The following is a 5,765-nucleotide window of genomic DNA, read 5'->3' as shown; positions in this document are numbered from 1 at the left end:
AGATGAAGAAGTTGAAGCTCAGAAAGATTAAGTAATCAGTAGAGAAGTCGGGGGAGGACATTAAGAGGTACCTTTTTGAAGGATAAGCATATGTCTGAGTGTGTGCAAAGGAAGGGTTTTCTTGGAGGGAAGCACGGAACAGCAATGATGCCTCCAGGGAAATGCATTGACATAAGACAGATTAACAGGAGAAAAACGAACAAAAGCTTAGTAACATGTATACCTTCTGTATACATGGGAGATTCCCAGGAAACTGAGTAACTCTTCTGGCCGGACAGACTGACGACTGGCTGCAACACGGGAGGTGCGTGGCAGGGATGGCGCTGGTGCGGGCCTGGAAGCAGATGTCCTGGTTCTACTACCAGTAGCTGCCGGTCATGGCACTGTACATGCTGGAGCCCTGGGAGCGGACTGTGTTCAATTCCATGCTGGATTCCATGTGGGGATGGCACTATACATGGGATATGTCTTCACGCTTCAGCACATCATGGCGATACTGCACTACTTTGAAATTGTACAGTGACCAAGATATGACCGAAACCAAGAGGTTCCTTAGAGAAGAGCCGCCATCTGAAATTGTAATGAGACTCTGTCAGATGTCATAAGAAACTCTACTAGATGTCAACATAACCAACCCTATGAATATAAAGACTCAGATTCTTGAGTAGAACAGGAAAAGAGTCCTTACTCGTGTGTGTGTTGTGTTCTTTATTTTTCATTTTAAAAGAGGCTCTGGTATAGTAGTTTTTGTCTATTTTAACATTGTAATCATTTGCACTTTGATATCAGTATTTTCGTAACCTTTGTGACTGTTTCAATATTACCCAGTGAAAGCTTTTCTTAATGTAACTTTGAGTACATTTTAATTGCTTTCTATTTCTAAAACTCAAACTCATTTGTTGGGCTTTACCATTCTTGTATGGCATATACATCTGCCTGGTTATATTTCTACTCTTGACCAAAGTTTTGTAAGAAAAGATTCAAGATTAGAGGCAAGGGGCTGGGGAGAGAGAATATTTTATTGAGAACTATTTACAAAAGACGTATGTGTAAGTTTGAACTCAGGATTACAGTTTTAGCTATCTGGACTCTACTCTTAACAGCTTTTGCTTTAAAACTCTTCAAGTGTTTCTTAACAATGAAAAAGAAAGATCTTGCTAGAGTTAGAATAAGGAACATTTCACCTTTTAAATATTTAATTCTTTGTGGGCTCATTTCCAGAAAACTTTGGTGATGGTTCTTGCGAAAAATGGTGGTTAAGTAGCATTACCGTGTAATGCTTATACACTGTAGAGTTTTTAATAGAAGGTAAATCAGTTTCCTCTGAGGGCCATTAGTAACAATGTACTTCCTTAAATTTAGTTTCATGATTGTAATGGGTGCTGCAAATGCATTTGCACATTGCAATATGATGAGATGAATTGTTAAAAACCATAGCAAAAAGAAACGTAAACTTAGTTAAAATCCCCTTACTCTCTGTATTGGTTTTTTTTTTTAAATTTTTATTCCTTAAATGTAAAATGACCACCTAATTTTTTGATGTAAACTCATTAAATTAAAAAAAAAATGTTGGGGCTGAGAGTCAGTTATGGGAGGTGACCATGAAAAGCACAGTAAAGGCGGGTAAGGTTGTTATGCAGATTTAAGTCCTTACCTTCTCCTTGGATAAGAGTTTCTAGAGATTAAGAGCCATCCTACTCTCCCTGGTACAGAGAGGGAGACACCCTTACAAATAGAGATTTCCCTTATAAATGTAAATTTTTCTTCCAAAAAGGTAACTTACACTCAGTTTTCAGAGCTTCTCTCATGTTTCATATACCGTATTTTGGGGTGGTATATTTTGCTCCCCTTTCAACACAGCCTGTGGGCGCCTGGGCGTCTGTGAAGGGCTGTAAAGAGCAATTGGACAGATTAGGGTGGTAAAATGATCTGGGCAGTGAGGAGCAGATGGAGGGAGAAGACAGGAGGTCAGGGAACCAATGGGCTGACTGATGCTGGACACTTCCTCTTAGGTTTGGAGTCTTGTCCCACCAGGAAGGGCTCAATCAACCAAACACTTCCGATGAATCAATGGCTAATGTTTAGCCAGGCCCTAGGCTGAGCCCGGGGTTACAGAGACTTCCTTAGTGCGAGCTAGGAAAGGCATCCACTTGGGACAGACCCGGCCGGGAAGGCGCACCGTCTGACTCTAAGACCCGGTGAGGGAGCGCTCCAAGATGCGATCACTAAAGCTACCCCCGTCGCCCCCCAGGTTCCCCAGTAAGGACCTGCGACCGCGTTGAGGTGAAGAAGCCCGCCCACAATCACAAAGGGAGTCAGTCAAGTTCAGCCCGTGTGAGACGGGGCCGGCGCGGGTCTCAGCCTGGAGACGTGCGCGGGGGGAGTCCTGAAAGGGACTCTGGGCACCAGGGGGCATCACCGCATGGGCCCACCCTTGCAGGAAAGTTTCCCGCAGAGGTTCTTTTGACTTAGGGGCGGGGCCCGCAGGGTAGGACGCCCCGCCCCGCCCGCGCCGTCCCGGCCCCGCCCGCGCCGCGCCGCGCCTGCCCATATAAGGTGAGCACGGGTCGAGCGCCCAGTTGCAGGAGCTGTCGTCACCTGCGTTCGTCTGCCGGCCTCTCGTTGCAGCCCGACCGCCGGGGGCAACCTTCCAAGGCCGCGCCCCTCAGCGCCTTCCTGCCGGGAAGCGTCGCCCCTCCTCGCCTCGCCTTGCCGCCGGGGGCGGCTGCCCTGGGGCGCCGGCTCCCTTTGGGGCGCGCACAAACCCCGGCCACACCCGGCCCAGGCCCGGGTCCCGAGCACCTGCACCGGCTCCGTGCCGCTCGCCGGAGTCTTGGACCCGCGGAGCGAGCGGGCAGGAGTGGTTGAGGCAGAAAGTTGGGGAAGAGGGTAGTGCTGGGCTACCTGAAAGCCCGCGTGGGGTGGGAGGAAATCAGCCCCCTTGCAAGGACGGCCCAGCACACCGGGCGCCTGTTGAGTGCCTGGCATGGAACTCAACTTTTAAAAGGTCAGTGGCCTCCGCCAATTTGCATGGAATGGCTCAGTAAGAGCCAACACTCAAGAACCACACGACTTGGGTTCGAATATAGCTACATTGCTTACTGGCTTCGCGTCCCCGAGGGTCGCAGGTAACCCGAACCCCGGTGTCTGTGATTCTGAGTTCAGCCTTAGCCCTTGGACTTGTCTGCCAGAGTTAGGGAGTATGGGTGCAGTTTTTAAAAACAACGAGGTGCTTCTTTTTCACGTTGCAGTAAATCCTGGTTAGCGTCAAGGAGGGTTTTGCCAGATTTCTCTAACACTTTAGCAATCTCTTTTTAGCAAAGGAAAGACAGGTCTCAGACTGGGAGCCTTGGGCAAGAGACAGGTAAATTTAAACACATGATTTGTGTATGTATGTGTGTGTGTGATGGTGATTTAAGAGTTTCCATTGAGAGTTTAGAATGACTATGACACTTGGCTTTCCATATATACATGGTGGTGACATATTTGCTTAATGTTTTTAGTATGAAAATGTTCACACATACAGGGGCATAGAGAATAATAGTACAATAATCCTTCATACATTCATCTAATGTTCACTTTAAAAATCCATGCATGTGGTCTTCCCTGGTGGCTCAGTGGTTAAGAATCCGCCTGCCATTGTAGGGGACACGGGTTCGAGCCCTGGTCCGGGAAGATCCCACATGCCGCGGAGCAACTAAGCCCGTGTGCCACAACTACTGAGCCTGCGCTCTAGAGCCCGCGGGCCACAACTACTGAAGCCCGCGGGCCTAGAGCCGGTGCTCCGCAGTAAGAGAAGCCACCGCAATGAGAAGCCCACACACCACAAGGAAGAGTAGCTCCCGCTCCGCTCGCCGCAGCTAGAGAAAGCCCGCGTGCAGCAACGAAGACCCAACGCAGGCAAAAGAAAATAATAATAATTAATTAATTAAAAAAATACATGCATGTGTTAAAACGTGAACTGACTTTTTAAAAGAGAAAAATAAGATGAAAGTATAAAGAGTGCAGAGACAAAACTGAGCGTGCTGCCTGCCTGAGGTTGGACCTGGACCGCCTGCCGCTGTGCTGAGCCTGGCGGAGTGGAGGAGGCCTTCTCCTGCCCATGTGCAGCGGGTAGAGGCGAGGCGTGAGCCGCTGATCCCCCCCAGGGAGCCCAGATTGGCCTTGGCCTTGGCTGTGCACCACCTGCAGCATGCAAATTCCTCTGCGCCAGAGCGCCCCACTCGGCTGCCTCTAGACTCAAGTCACCCCGCCTGGGTTATTTCTCCATTCGCTTTTTTGCCTGCCCACCTGGGTCCCAGGAACGCATTCCACACGCTGGGGCCAGAGGAATTTTCTTTTTTCTTCCTTTTCTTTTCTTTCTTTCTTTTTTTTTTTTTTTTATTTTTTTTTTTTTTTGGCAGTGCCGGGTCTTAGTTGCAGCCTGCGGGCTTTTTTTTAGTTGTGGTATGAGGGCTCTTAGTTGCGGCATGCCTGCGGGATCTAGGTCCCAGCCAGGGGCCCCTGCATTGGGAGCACGGAGTCTTAACCACTGGACCACCATGGAAGTCCCTAGAGGAATTTTCTAAACCCTGAATCTTACTACCTGTCTCCGTTATAAACCCCTCCACGGGTCTCCCTTGTGCCTGCAGGAAAAAGACCCAGCCCTTAGCAGGGCAGCCTTCCCGTGGTCTGGGGCCCACAGACCCCTCAGCCCCTTTTCCTACCACTTCCTCTCAGGTCAACCTGAGCCATTTGCAGTTTCCTGAATGTTCATTCAGCAACTAATTAATTCGCTAGGATGCAGCCCCAGAAATGGTGCTCAGCAGTGGTGAGCGGCACAGCAAGGCAGCGGCCAAGCCCCCTCTCCTGGAGCGTAATGTATAGTGGAGGAGTTCAATAAATCAGTGTTTAAAAAATTATTTTAAAATGTCACGTGCTATAAAGAATCTACAAAGTAGCAGGAGAGTTTTTGCCTTTTGCCTGGAAGACCCCCATCCCACCCTGACCTGCTTTAGTCCTTTCCCTGGTGGCTCTTGTCATCCTGTTAGATGCTGGTACATAGTCATCAGCTCCATGGGGTCCCTTTGCATGTGTCTTTACTGGGGCTGTTATCACACTGGGATGGTGATTGACATGCCTGTCTCTCACATTGGACCGTGAATTCCTCAAGGAAAGTCGCCTTACTCCGGATGGTCTAGTGTCCCCAGTAGCTTGTACGGTACATGGCGCTTAGTAGGTACACAGCAATTGTTGGATGACTATTAAAAGCAGTAAACCTTTGCACCAGGACCCCCAGACCCAGAGCAATTCAACCTTCAGTCAATATACCCTCACTTATTTTAAAGGAAACATTTCATTCATTCATTAAATCAGAGTGTGCTAAGCTCTCCCACCCCCCACCCCGCCTGGCTCCGCTCCCCCTCCCCAGTATGGACCAGTTGATTTACAGAGGGTGAGTGCTGTGCTGGGGCAAATCATGGGGCTGCCAACAATGAAGGGGTTATCCTGCCCGGTGGAGTGTCATGTGAACTGTGAACAGGGCCTCCTTGGGTGAAGCCAGGATTGGGCGTCAGGCTGAGAGAAAGGGGAATTTGAAGGAGGCAAAGACGTGTGAATGAATGCAGCTGCTGGGGTGGGGTCCCCAGTGGGGTGTGTCCAGAACATGAGCTCTCCTGGGTGAGCCAGGAGCTGAGGCAGGTAGGTTGGGGCCAGATGGGAAGGGCCCTGCGTGCCAGCTCACTTTCTCCTGCTGGTGAGCAAAGGGTTAGACATGGAACCTAAGG

At 49.5% G+C, this 5,765-nt stretch overlaps 1 pseudogene; it reads left to right on the top strand.

Annotated features, from left to right (window-relative positions):
* The first annotated feature begins 263 nt into the window (after window positions 1-263).
* On the top strand, window positions 264-523 carry LOC113621331 (serine palmitoyltransferase small subunit A pseudogene; annotated as a pseudogene).
* Window positions 524-5,765: the final 5,242 nt, after the last annotated feature.

The sequence above is a fragment of the Aethalodelphis obliquidens genome, unplaced genomic scaffold (genome assembly GCF_003676395.1).
Source record: "Aethalodelphis obliquidens isolate GAN/ISIS:26980383/991018 unplaced genomic scaffold, ASM367639v1 scaffold8, whole genome shotgun sequence".
NCBI lineage: Eukaryota > Metazoa > Chordata > Mammalia > Artiodactyla > Delphinidae > Aethalodelphis > Aethalodelphis obliquidens.
The sequence above is the reverse complement of the archived record's forward strand: the minus strand, read 5'-3'. Positions and strand labels throughout refer to the sequence as shown.